This window comes from Fukomys damarensis, unplaced genomic scaffold (genome assembly GCF_012274545.1).
Source record: "Fukomys damarensis isolate Sample0158 unplaced genomic scaffold, DMR_v1.0_HiC HiC_scaffold_16, whole genome shotgun sequence".
Classification (NCBI taxonomy): domain Eukaryota; kingdom Metazoa; phylum Chordata; class Mammalia; order Rodentia; family Bathyergidae; genus Fukomys; species Fukomys damarensis.
Genome location: NW_022900928.1, coordinates 107,543,340 through 107,556,656, shown reverse-complemented (window position 1 = coordinate 107,556,656; position 13,317 = coordinate 107,543,340). Strand labels below are relative to the sequence as shown.

Here is a 13,317-nt window from a genome sequence, read left to right as displayed (position 1 = left end):
AACAGTAGATAAAGTGGAACCCTGGAGGAAAGACTGGTAGCAAGGAGCCCACAGGGTCCCCTCCATTGACTCTATGAAGAGACTTGCATCTTGGACTTTCTGATTTCTTTCACTTGTTTTATGAAACCAATAAAGTCAAGTCACTGAAATATTTTACTGGCAGTTTGGGGTGAATTCTAATTGGCCCTGTTTGGAATTCCTGTCATTGCCAGGGAGAAAGCAACCAATCTTTATTCCCTGAAGATTACTTAGAGGTAGATTTATGAGAAGGAAACAGGAACATGGGTTGAGGCTCAGCTTCCTAAAGCCATTTTCTTTGATTTTGGGGGCAAGCTTTTGCCACTAATTTCCTGTCTACATTCCTAACAATTTTCACCAAGTTGCCTGGACTATGCTTGATACCATGAAAGAATGCATTTATAATACCCAAAGCCCCCTTTTAGGGCCTTTCTCTTCCACAAGGAAAGGATCACCTAAGGCAGCTCTCTGTCCACTGACCAAGCTGAGTGCTGGCTGGGAGAACCAGCTCTAGTGTTCTCCTCATCCCAGCCTCTCTCAAGGTTAGTTCATGAAATTGAAAAGGAACTTGCTTCTGTGCTGAGCTATAGTGACTTTGCATTATGCCTGGTATAATGAGGGCAGTGTTTGCTGGCTGTGGGTCTCACAAACAAATGTCACTGAATACGTTTGGATGGAGCATGCATAGTTGGACACTGTCATGCTGTAGGAACCAAAACCAATTGGCCAAGAAGAAAGAGTATAGATAAGTTTTATTTCTCCATGTGCAGTCTGTTCTTTGATCTAGGCTCAGGGCTGTGTTATAGTAGGTTTTAAATCTTGTTCTTTATTTAACCTGTTTTATGCCTCAACTTCTTCATCTGTAAAAATGGCAAAGATACAATTAATATCTAATTTATAGATTCATTATGAGTATTCAAGTATGTTATTTTGCAATACACTTAGCAGAGTCTGGAGCATAATCAGCACTTAACAAGCATTAACAGAAGGGCCTTGCTCTTTAAAGATCCAGCATCACTCTCTTTTTTTTATTTCCCCTGGTACTGGGAAATCACACTCAGGACCTTGCACTTTCGAGGCAGACATGGTACCACTGAGCTAAATCCCTGGCCCCAGGTCCAGCATTTCTGCTGCTCCTTTAGCTTAGAAATTTGCACAATTTAACTAATACCTTATATGTAGAGTCATCGTGGGGAAATGAAGGACAGAAAATGGCTTTGTATTTTACTGCTGATTTTGTTCTCTTGAATCTCACCTATTGAAGGGGTTAGTGAGAATGACTAAGGCAGAATAAAAGAAACTTGCTCTTAAAATAACTTTCTATTCTGCTTAATTTTATACACCTAATGCATTACCTTGAGTGACAGGTGTATCATTGTTCAGTAGATTTTTGTCAGGTACCTGTTTAGTCCCTACTTTTTTTGGGGGGGTACTGGGGATTGAACTCAGGACCTTGTGCTTGCGAAGCATGCAGTGGCACCACTGAGCTTAATCCCTGGCCAAGTCCCTAGATATTTTTAATGTTCTGATAATTCTGTGAAAATAAGCAAACTCCATTTTGGCGGGGAATGAAACTTCTGTCCCACAGTGAGAAACAGCTCCTTTCGCAAACAGGAGACATCACAGTCTGCTCAGATGGTGAACAAGATTTTAGGGACAGTACAGCTGCTGGAGGTATAAAGTGGGCTCATTTGAGCTGTAGCAGGTGACAGCCCTGCCACTAGCCATCAATGGAAGAATTAGTGCAGAGGTGTCACCGTGAGGGCGTGGACCCAAGTGTAGACATGCTGGCTGGTGGGTAACATCAGAGATGTCTCTGGAGGGCTGGGGATTTAGCTCAGTTCACAAGCACAAGGACCCGAGTTCAATTCCCAGTATCAAAAAAACAAAACAACAACAACAACAACAACAACAAAATAAAACAGAGATGTCTCTGGGGAGATGGTAGGCCACAGACTCTAGACTCCCTTTGCTGATTGTGGGAAGGGTGTACTTTCTAGTTTTAGAGGAACTAAATAAGGGTAAGTTGTCAAGATAAGGGCTTTAGGTTTTGTGTTTGGAAGTAGGCTGCCAGTGTGAGAGCATAAGTCAGATTTACACCCATGACAGCAGCAGAAGAAATACCTGACAACTGATGTATCAACGATACATTGCTTGAGATATGGATTCCAGCTTTAGCTAGGTTAACTCCCCAAATCTGTATGGCAAACTTATATGTGAGGCATGATTATGACTGTGCCCATTTTTCAGAGGAAGAAACTGAGGCTTAGAGAGGAACTTGTCCATCTGGCTCCATAGGTGCTGTCAGCTATTGTATCAAACAGCCTCTCAGAACGGGTCTCCCTACTGGGTTCCTGAAACTTAGCTGTGGCTGAGCTATAAGTAAGGCTCCACCTGTGAGGAAAAAAGGGCCCAAGATGCAGGGATTGAACCAGACCTGCCACTATGTCCCAGTGTTCCTTTGGAGCACTGTAAATGGCAGCTTATGTCTTGATCAGTCATTTCCTCTGTCCTACTTCAGATTCTCAAAATATTGGCTTTGTACTGAGTCCTAACTCTGAGATCCCGTGGAAGACACCAATTTCTGGCACTGATCTTGGAATTTAAATCTGCTCTAACAGAATCAAGGACCCATCTGCCACGCAGTCACATCACATCAGGTTCAAGGATGAGCAAGACCTACCCATACGCCTGTGTATAAACCTTCTCTTTGAAAGTGAGGACAGAGGTTAAGGGAAGGCTATATTCTTTGTGTAGGTAATTGCTGTCAGTATTTACAATCCTTTAAACTTCAAAGGCTATAGTAACAAGTAATACGGACTGGGTGGCTTAGGACAACAGAAATTTATTGTCTCATTGTTCTGGAAAATAGAAGCCTGAAATCCAAAAGATGGCAGGGCCAACTGAAGCTCTGAAACTCCTTGGGAAAGACCCTTCCATGCCACTTCCTAGCTCCTGGTAACTAGCTTGCAGCCTGCGGCATCTCTTGGCTTGTTCATTCATTACTTCAATTCTCCAATTTCACATGGACTTCTCCCTGTGTACTTTCCCATCATCTTTCTGCATCCCAAAGCCAGCTCCCTCTATTTAATTTTTTAAAAAATTTTATTCATTCACTTTGAGATGGTAGGGGTTAAACCCAAGGCCATGTACTTACTTGTTAGGCAAGTGAGTGCTCCACCACTGAGCTATACCACTGTAACAATTTCCCTTTTTTATAGGACACTAGTCATACTGAATTAGAGCCCACTATAATCACTTCACCTTAAATGCAACTACATCTTCAAAGATCTTATTTTTAAATAGAATTACTGAGGATTAGAACACTTAGAGCAGGGTAGAGGATACAATTCAACCCACAATATACACATAAACCCTTTCCAATTAGTACATTACTGTACCTTCTCCTCTGTCTTAAGACAAGAAAATGAGGCTCAAAGTCATTCAACTAGGGAATACAAGAGGAAAACTAAGTCCAACTCCAAAGTACTTATTTTTCCTGTTCATATGGTGCTGCCTTTTGGGATAGTATGTAGAAAATTTCCGAAACTCTTATAATAGTGCACTGTACCTTTTAAAAACAAATGTGACATTCTCAATCTTGTTAGTGACCTGGAAGTCCTGAAGCTTATTCCTTGCTGGTGCTTTGAACAAGGCTTCTGTGTTTGCTGCTGAATAAGCAGAATATGCACCCCATGTTATGTAGGGGAGTAATAAATGGACACATGCTGAGTCCCTCTAAGGGCAGATGTTTCATCCCAAGAAGCCTACTACACAGGAGAGTTCCTCACATTGTACAAACAGCAGATGCCATAGGATGTGTCTCACCATCAAAAGGTTTATGTGCTGTATCAAATCAGAACCTTGGAGAGATAATCCCATATTGGCACCTGATGCCGTAAAATGAAGTATGTGGCCTGAGGCTATTCACTTAACCCTTTAACCCCACCATCTGGAGCTTGGAGGTAATGATGTCCTGTTCCTTGGAGGCATCATTTAGGTGGCTTCGAAAATATTCTGGAAGACAGGCAAGTGGAACTGCTACCCTGACTTCAGAAAAAGTTAACTGAAAATAATTGGCATTTGTTGAATACCATTCTTAAGGATCCCAAGATTCCCATGGCTTATCTCCATCCCCAAGCCTCAGGAATTAGAAAAATTGACCAGCACCGTTGCCAAAGTTAACTCCTTGCTGTTCTATTTTCAGTTAGAATCATGTTTGGAGTTTCCCCTGAATTGAACACTAGGTCAAGGGATGTTTGGGATTATTAACTCCCATCAATCTTCTGAGAGTGAAAGTGCTGCAATATCAAATTTTTCTTCACATTCTCTTCTTTGATAAAACATATGCAACATTCATTTTCAGAGGCAGGCTCCTCTAGTTTTCCTGCCTCCTCCAAGTTATTTAATTATATTGTTCTCACTGTCCCTTAGTGTCGAGCTTTTGGATATACATGTAATTATCAGATTAGTGCCTACGTAAAAATCTTTGTTTTTGGTTGTCCTTCCAATATGCTAAATACACATCTAGGGGCAAAAACCTGGCGCTAGTACACTAAGCAACCCCTAAGCAACAGAGCCAGATGTAAAAGGTATTGTCTCACTGTATGTTAGGACTCCAGAGCAGAGAACTGGGGATGAAGCTCTATATGATAGCACCAGTTTGCAGAATGAGTCCCATTTATCTTTATTAATAAGTAGCACATTTGCAGGTGGCAAATAAAGATGGAAATGCAGTTCCATTATAATAATATTCCTTATTCTGAGTTAGGATTATGACTCATTAGAATTATTTGAGGAGCCACCTCCGATGCTGTCTGAATTTTTTTGCTTGCTTATGGTTCACAGTGTTCTTAATAACACTATTTGTTTAAAAAGAAGATTGAGAGAGATTTAAAGCTGTGTGATATGTGTAGGAATGCTTTCAGCCTACTTAGTTCCTGGCAATCAGCTATTTGGTCAGATATCTAACGTTATTTGATAGAGTGTTTCATCCTTCAATGATGGTCACATCATGAAAAGAGAAAACAATTTAACTTACCCAAATGCCATTGTTCAATCACTCATTGGTAGCACTCTTGTTAAAACAAATAGCATATTTCTCTAGATCAGCACTACCTCACTGCTGCATATAAATTAATTAGCCAAGATAAATTATAAATGGCATTGTTTCCTCCAGTTGTGTGTTTCCTACTGTTGGCCTTCTTCAAGAATTTGAAAATATAGTTTCTGATTATAGCACTTTTTAAAGAAGTAGAGAAATTTTTAGAGGAACCCAGCTGCTATTTATTTATTTATTTATTTATTAGATTAGGTATACAGCATTGAGACAATTCACAGAACATGATTATCCTTGTTTTATTTCTTGGTCTCCCTCCTTAGCCACCTTCTGTCACTTCCATAAGCACCTTCTCCACTATGTTTTACAGATCCTTCTAATCATCTTCCACGTGTTTATTTGGTTTATTATTTATTTAGAGGAATTGTACTGTCACTTGTGCATGTTTCTTAAAATTATATAGATGGAAATGTGCTGTAAATCTCATTCTCACTTTTTAACATCATGTTTTTAGATCTATACATTTTTCTCTCTATATAATCTAATGCATTGCTTTGGAGTCTTGTAGACATTGCTATACATGTGTGCAGCATTACTGACTCCTCCATTTAACATATTTCACTTATTTTCCTGGTGGGTAGTTTAGGGTTACCTAGATTCTCTAGTGGCTACTTAGATTGCTTATGATTTTACAGTACCATAAATAATGCTGTAAAAGTCTTCACTGACCATGCTTCCTGGTGGATCTGAGCAAGAGACTCTTTGAATAGATTTCCTAGAGAGGAATGTCTGAGTTGTGACGGTGTACTCATACTTTATTTCATTAAATACTTCCCAGATTGCTATGTAGAATGTTTGCACCACTTTATAATTCACTATCAGTAAGGATAAAACTTCCCCACATCCTTGCCAGCACTTTCTAACTTTTGCCAATCTGGTGGGTGCATTTTACAAAACAACACCTCCTTTCATAAAAGGGAATTTGCATTTCTCCAATTACTAATGAATATGTATCTTTCAAATAGATGGTAGCTGTTTCAATTTCCCCATCTGTCAATTGCCTGTTCATGTTCTTTGCCCATTTTTTAATTTGGATTTCCTGTCTTTTTTTTGCTTGTTTGCAAAGTTCCTTATATGTTTTAGATGTCAATTCAATATTGCTTTGCAAATGGAAATCTCTTCCAGTATCCTGCTGATTTGTCTATGCCTAAGTGAAAATTTTCAATTTAAATGCAGTCTAACTCACCAGATTTTTTTTTCTGTTACTATATTTCTATTAACAGCCCCCATGCAAATACCTTGTGTGATTTTCTTTCTGATATGCTATTTATACATCTGATTGCAGAGGACTGGCTTTAGTGTATTTAGTAGTAGAATAGAGCAGAACCAGGGTGGATTTAATTTTATGAGTTTAAAATTTTAGATTTTCTTGACCATGATGTGATATTACTTAGAAGAGAAGCACTTCATTTAGCAGTGTGGGTTCCACTTAAATTCCCTTTAAAAAAAAAACCAACCTCCCCAAAACCAGTACACATAAAAAGGGTAGTGTATTCTTTCTGTACTCAATACCTGTAAAGAATATGGAGATAACTAATTAAAATTATTTGCAGTGCCACCTCTGATACTTAGTCTGAACTGCCTACTCACTTGCTGTTCCCTTCTGTTCCTAGTATTGTTTGGTGTTTTGTTTTGTTTATTGAAACTTAGTTACACAGGGTTAATTAACCATATGCTTCAGTTCATGATTTAATATTATTTGTCTTCTCCTTGTTTTTTTAATGACTGTGTGTACATATTTACATACATATACATGTATGGAACAAAATTATCTGACTATCTACTAACATCACTGTAGATGAAATCATGATTGCAAATGTTTAGCTTTTCTGTAGTGATATTATATGTCCATATCTATGCCATACCCTCATGTATATTATTCTTCCCACCACTTAACTTTGGGCTTGGCCATATAACTGATTTGGCTAACAAGGAGATTAATGTTTTCACATTAACATAGTTGGGGATCATTCACTTGAGCTCCTGCTCTTTACCATAAGGGCATACCTTTGGTAGCTTTCCCTTTAATCTAAGAGAGAAGAGAAGCATGTGGACTCAACTTGTAATTTTAACCAAGTTACCAACCTAGATAAGCCAACTCTCAGTTGCCCTCCACACATGTGAGAAATGTCTGCTTGTTGTTGTAAACCACTAAAATTCTAATAATTATTATATAGTAATTATTATTACAACAGCTGACTAATGTATCTTCATTGCCTTCCTCCCTTTATTCCACTATTTAAATATCTATCATCTTTCATTTTCACATCAACTACTGTTTCCCACCCTCCAGGTGAATGCGCTTTGTGTAAATTCACATGTTCTTGAAATTTATGTATTATCATGTGTATGAAAATGTTTAATTTTTGTAAATGATATTTATTGACTATATATTGCTTATTTTTCATTTTTCATCAGACAGATATAAATCTAATTCTTTGCTTCTTTTTTATTTTAAAATGTATTTCAACTTACCCATGATTTATCTATTTATGTAAAGAATCCATTGTCTTGATAAAGAAACATTGGAGAAATATGTCTGTTCTGGTTCTCAATGTGATTTTCCTGAGGGGAAGAGTTAACCTGACCTTGGGGATGTGCTGAGAGGAACATTTTGGTTATAGCTTAGGCCTTGGGGACAAATGTGCCTAGGTTTAAGTCATAGCTGTACCATTTATTCAAAAAGCTTTTTATTGCGCTACTAGAGATTTAACCCAAGACTTTGAGTAGTATACTAGGCAAGCACTCTACCACTGAGCCACATTCCTAGCCCTTATTATAATATGTTATTCTTTGTATCTCAGGGCCTAGCACAGTTCCCAGCACTTGGCAAATATTCAGTAAATGTGTATTGAACAAAAATTATTTAGCATATCAAAACATGAATTTCCTTCTTTTTAAAAAAACAGGGATAGTAAACTCCTGGCACAATTTGGAGAGGAGTGTGTGTTCACTAAATATTACTTCCCTTTCTTACTTCTTTCTCTGTGCGGTCTCAACCAGTCTGTGATTCCAGTAGCTAATCATCTGAGCAGACAAGGAGCCCATGGTAACTTGCTGTTATTACCTCAATTTTCAGAATAAGGCTGAAAGGCTGATCTTCTCCAGCTGTTATTCATCCAATCATCTCCTGAAGAGTAAATTATGAATGAACCCAAATTACAAAATGCGGCCTAGAGTCTGAATCAGGTTAGGAAATATATTAAAGCTAATGAAATATCTAATTTGGAAACAGATCTTGGAATCTGCAAAGCTGAGGAATTGGCATAGTCTGATGCAGAATTCAAAATTTATTTCATTCATAATTTTCCAAAGTTGCCTTTTGAAGGGACACTGATAGGAAATGTCAGTTGGAACTCTGATGTAGTCTTATTATTTTGTCAAATGGCATATGTCATTTATTTTCTTATATCAGAATTGGCTTGGACATGGCGACAGCCTTCCAGGGTACAGAATACAAAAATGATAAATCCCAGAAAGAGTTAAACCTTAACTCCTTCTTCAAGAGACATTGTAGCTAATTGAGAAATTTTATTGTAAATTTTTTACCTTTTCCCCCAGGTGCTTCTAAAACAGTGCAAGGAAGATACAAGATGAAATCTGGAATTATTTAAACAAGTCACTTCCCTGGACCAGTTAGGCATCAGTCTTGACATCATTTTTTATAACTTGGCTTATATTAGTGTCTTCAGAAAGAAAACAAATCAGAGTACAGGAATGAACTTGGATTCACTTATACAAAGTAAGAATTTACAAAGGGTGGAGGGAAATATGATTGGAAAAGAGGCTCACAGAATTGAAGGGAAAACTGAGAAATAGATATGGCTGAGGAAAATAAAGGAAGCAGATTGCATTAGAATTCTGTTTCAAAACATACATAATCATCTCAGCAGGCTATGCTGCCACAATGGATGAGTGCCACCCTTAAAATCTACCTAAACAAGGTGAGGGGTGTAGCTCAGTAGTAGCTCTAGCATGTGCTAGGCCCTGGGCTAAATGGCCAGCACTAAAAAAAGATGAAGAAAAGAAAAAAAAAAATATATATATACAGGAGGGAGACTCTGGTTGACTTTGTGATTTTTTTTTTTGTCATTTATCCAGGGAAGGGGGAAAGGCTTCATTTACCCCATTTAGACTATACATCCAGGGGAGATATGCTTTCACTGAAGGGAATTTGGAATCTACTGGAATATGGACCAATAGAAAGAGGGAATGGATTCTGGATAATCAAAAGAGAACAATTGTCCATTATGCTCTATCATTCCAAAATGCATTTAAAGAAGGGACATTTCAAGTAAAAATAGAAAGCTCTTAATGAGCTCATGCCTGACTTTCAAAGTGTCAACAAGTCATGGCTTAAATTTAGTATTCTCTTATTTGAATTACTGGGAGTGATTTGAAGCAATGTGGTAGTCTTTATAAATTGAATTAAAGATGGTAGTGATTTCCCTGAAGCACAATTTCAGGTGAAGATAGACGAGGAGTAGTTGCAATGGTGAACATGTTGACTTTCACACCTTTCCTACTAACCTACTTTATAATCAACATTGAGCCTCACAAGTCATAAATAAATAGACCTGCAGAAATTCTTCCTGACCTGCAAAATGTGCTTGGCTGTCATCACATTTGCCAGTGCTCCTCTGTGGCTTTTCCTACAGACAACCTGAGAGCACACAAGCTTGGGGATGTTTAACAAGCACAACTCAAACATCTCTCCAACATGATATCCTAGTAATGAAGCCCCTACCAACACACACTCGAACAACGTCAGGGTGTAGGGAGAAGGAAGTGATTGTTTTCTCATGAAGCCTAACATAAGGGCCACATAAGCAGGTGTCAGGAGGTGGATTTTTGTAAATAAATTAACCTCTTTACTCTTCTGGGTCAATAATACGTTCTCATTTTACTGGGGAATTTGATTTATTGATTGTCTTATGTTCATTCCCTAGAAGAAACATTGAGGAATTAATGTTTTTGAGGTAGTTTTTTTAAAAAATCAACCATTTATATTTTTCTATTTATTAGTATTTTTCTAGTATTATTTTATTAATCTTTCCTATTTCAAAAAATGATATAGCAACCAAAATTACTAAGCCCATTTTCTAGGGAGGCATAGGACAGGTAAGTGGTTCTCAGGGTCTCAGAGCAAACTGTTTAGAGGATATTCACAGAAACTTCTAGCATAGGCTGGTTCTATACAGACACAGTCAACATCCACTAGCTCACTGTAATTTGTACAGAGCTCATTACTGAAGCAGTTTGGGAGATCCTCCCTTCCAAACTGAGCACAATCCAACTTCCTAAGGCCCAGTTTATCTAGTTGAATCTTTAAAATCAAATTTAAATATTTGGAGTGCACTGAAAAACAGAGGATAAATGATCAGTTCTCAGTGATTTTCTAAGACTTGAAAGGTATTTAATGCCAGCAAAACCCATTTTGGAAGGCCATGTTTGAGTTCTTTATTAAAACAAACAACATCAACAACAAAATACTTCTACAAGTTTTCTTTTTAAAAAGGCTGGTGGTGTATAACAAAAATGGGAGGCTTCGAATTCAAGATTTAAAATTCCTACTGTCTCTTGCTAGCTATGGGAAAATTATATATTTTCTCCTAAAACTTTAGTTTTCTCAGCTATACAGTGAGGAAAATATATATTGCAAGTTTTCTGGTAAAAAGTTAAAATGCTAATATATGCAAAGTCGTGATGAACTTTCTTGCAGATAATATGAATTCAACAAATTATAGCTATTAGAAAAAAAGAATACAGACCTAGTATGCTGACTAAAATAAATACCTGCTCCTTTACTGGAAGTATGTCTCTTAAATTCTTGTTCTTTTGGTGAAAAATAAAATAAATCTCTGGTTCATCATATACCTGAAGAAGACAACTCTCCAGGAAATGAAAGAAAGAAATAAAGAGAAAAGAAAAGAAAAAAAAGAACCTTATATCCTCTTAACACCCCACCTAAAACCCTTCCTCAGCCCATATATATATAGTATTTGCACATTTCCTAGGTTTCCTTTGTAGTATGTGGTTTATGCCTTCTTTCCTCACGTGCAAGAATAATAGTTTATTTGATTATTCTCATTCACTAAAGAAAGTACTAAGTCAAACAGCTATATGATCTGAAGAGGTGCCACTGTTTCTATCAAGATAGCTAATGGCTAATAACCATTGCACTAACTTTAAATATATTATTATTATTATTATTATTATTATTATTATTATTGTTATTATTGGGATAGCACTTTGGCTGTTTGCCCAGCACATCCTTGCTAATTCAGGGTCACACAAAAAAGTAATTCTCTGCCACAACTCAATACAATACAGGATCTGCATGATTAAAATGACCTCAGCATTTGGAATCCTGAGATAATGGCACTCCAAAATAAATTAAAAATGGGTTAGAATGCTTCCAGTGAATAATTGCTATTATCACGTACCATTCTTGCTCCCTACCAAAGTCTTTATTGATTTCACTGTTGCTCAGATGCTGAGAGTGTCTCTCCTATTGTTTGGGGGGAATTTAAGATGCTTACAAAGACTTACAAAATTAATGAATTAATGGGAGGGTGGCTGAAGGAAAAAAGAAAATGAGATATACCTACAGACACACTCTGAAAGAATGTTGTTGAGCGATAGACACTTTCTTTGGTAAAACCACATCAGATTTCTTTGTTCAATAGTTGCTTTCTGGGTGAATATGCTGAGTCAGGACAGGAGGCCACTGGCCCTTGGACAACTCCAAGTCATTTGCCCATACAAACTGTGGTGCCCATGCAGACCATTTTGATAATTGAATTCCCAGAAAACCTGTTCTGAATCACCCAGTAATTAATGAAATTTGTATTTGGAAGCCATTACTGATGCGGATAAAGCAGCATGCAATAATGCTTTCAGTTTCTCCATGGTTTTATTACTTTATTGGACCACCAGGGACTTGTACATCCCAGGGGGCACACTTTTCAATTTAATTAACCTGAAGTCACTTAGCCTAAAGAGTAATAAATAATAGATGAATACTCCCCCAATTTATCTCTTTTGGAAAATTACTTTCACTAATAACAAAATAATTTATATCCAAAATACAATCACACAGCCAAAGAGCAGGTTGGAGAAGGAAGGTAGAGAGCAGATCTTCAGAGAGTTGGTTGCGGTATGTATGCTAGACGTGGAATTATCTGTGGCTTCATTGCAAATAGGTAACTAGGCATCTTGTAGGCAGTTAGACAGGCCCACCCTCAAGGAACCGACATGGAGAACTATAAAGACAGATTTTCTGTGGCCAGAATTTTAAAAGGAGAAAAACTACTATACCCTTGTGCTTCCCCCAGGGGTAAATAGCACTAATTGATATTCTAAATAGGCATCAATCACCTGGGTGGGAGGCCAAGGTCTTAACCCAGCTTTTCCAGGAAATATCCTGACCCCCACTCTTACTAAAAATCCTTGTATGCTTGCTATGTGCCTTGCTCCCCCATTTGACCCCCATTTAATCAATATTACCTGGGTGACTATACTTGTGATCTTATTGGTTGATCATGGTTTTGACCCACCTCATTCCCTCCTCATAATTTTCCACTGGATCTTATAGTTTTGTTCCACTTTGTACTTGCCTCCCCACATGACTTTGCTGTATAAAACATATTTGAGAAGTGGGGTGGGTGGGCAACCTACTTTCTGGTCCCTCTTCTGTCTCTCTTAGAAGCTTTCTTTCCCTCAATAAATTTTTCTTACTCTTAATCTCCATTGTTCCTAGAATTCATTCTTCAATTTTAGAGAACACAAAATCACATTTTGGATATCTAGCAGATTCGCGCGTTACATCTCTTCCCCCTAAATCAGTTTAAAGGTTCAAAGTCCAAGGCAGAGAAGAGAGGGAGGGTCCTAGTTACTTTTGGGGCAGGATTTCAGGCATTCCAAGCAAGTGCCCCTTCCAGGCGTCAGCCTCCTTCTAAACGCACTCAGAATCTTTCCAGAAACAAAGCCAGCCTTCTATTGTTACACAAAAGGTTTGGAATGTGAAGTCCCCCAGGCAAGCAAAGCAGATGACTAAACTCATTGACAAAGGCAAAGGACTGACGTCACATCCTCTCCTGAGAGCTGGGATTGATGAAGAGGAGGGAAAGGTTTGGGATTTGAAGAGAGATGGGCAAGAAACAAGAGTCCAGGGCTCT

At 37.9% G+C, this 13,317-nt stretch overlaps 1 long non-coding RNA gene across 1 annotated transcript; it reads right to left on the bottom strand.

The window, feature by feature from the left end:
* Positions 1–787: 787 nt before the first annotated feature.
* On the bottom strand, positions 788–13,099 carry LOC104856608. The gene is made up of 4 exons (XR_778676.1): positions 13,036–13,099; positions 8,115–8,267; positions 3,590–3,689; positions 788–878 (listed from the first exon to the last, which is right to left on the bottom strand). It is a non-coding gene; the product is annotated as an uncharacterized LOC104856608 (long non-coding RNA).
* Between the last annotated feature and the right edge of the window lie 218 nt (positions 13,100–13,317).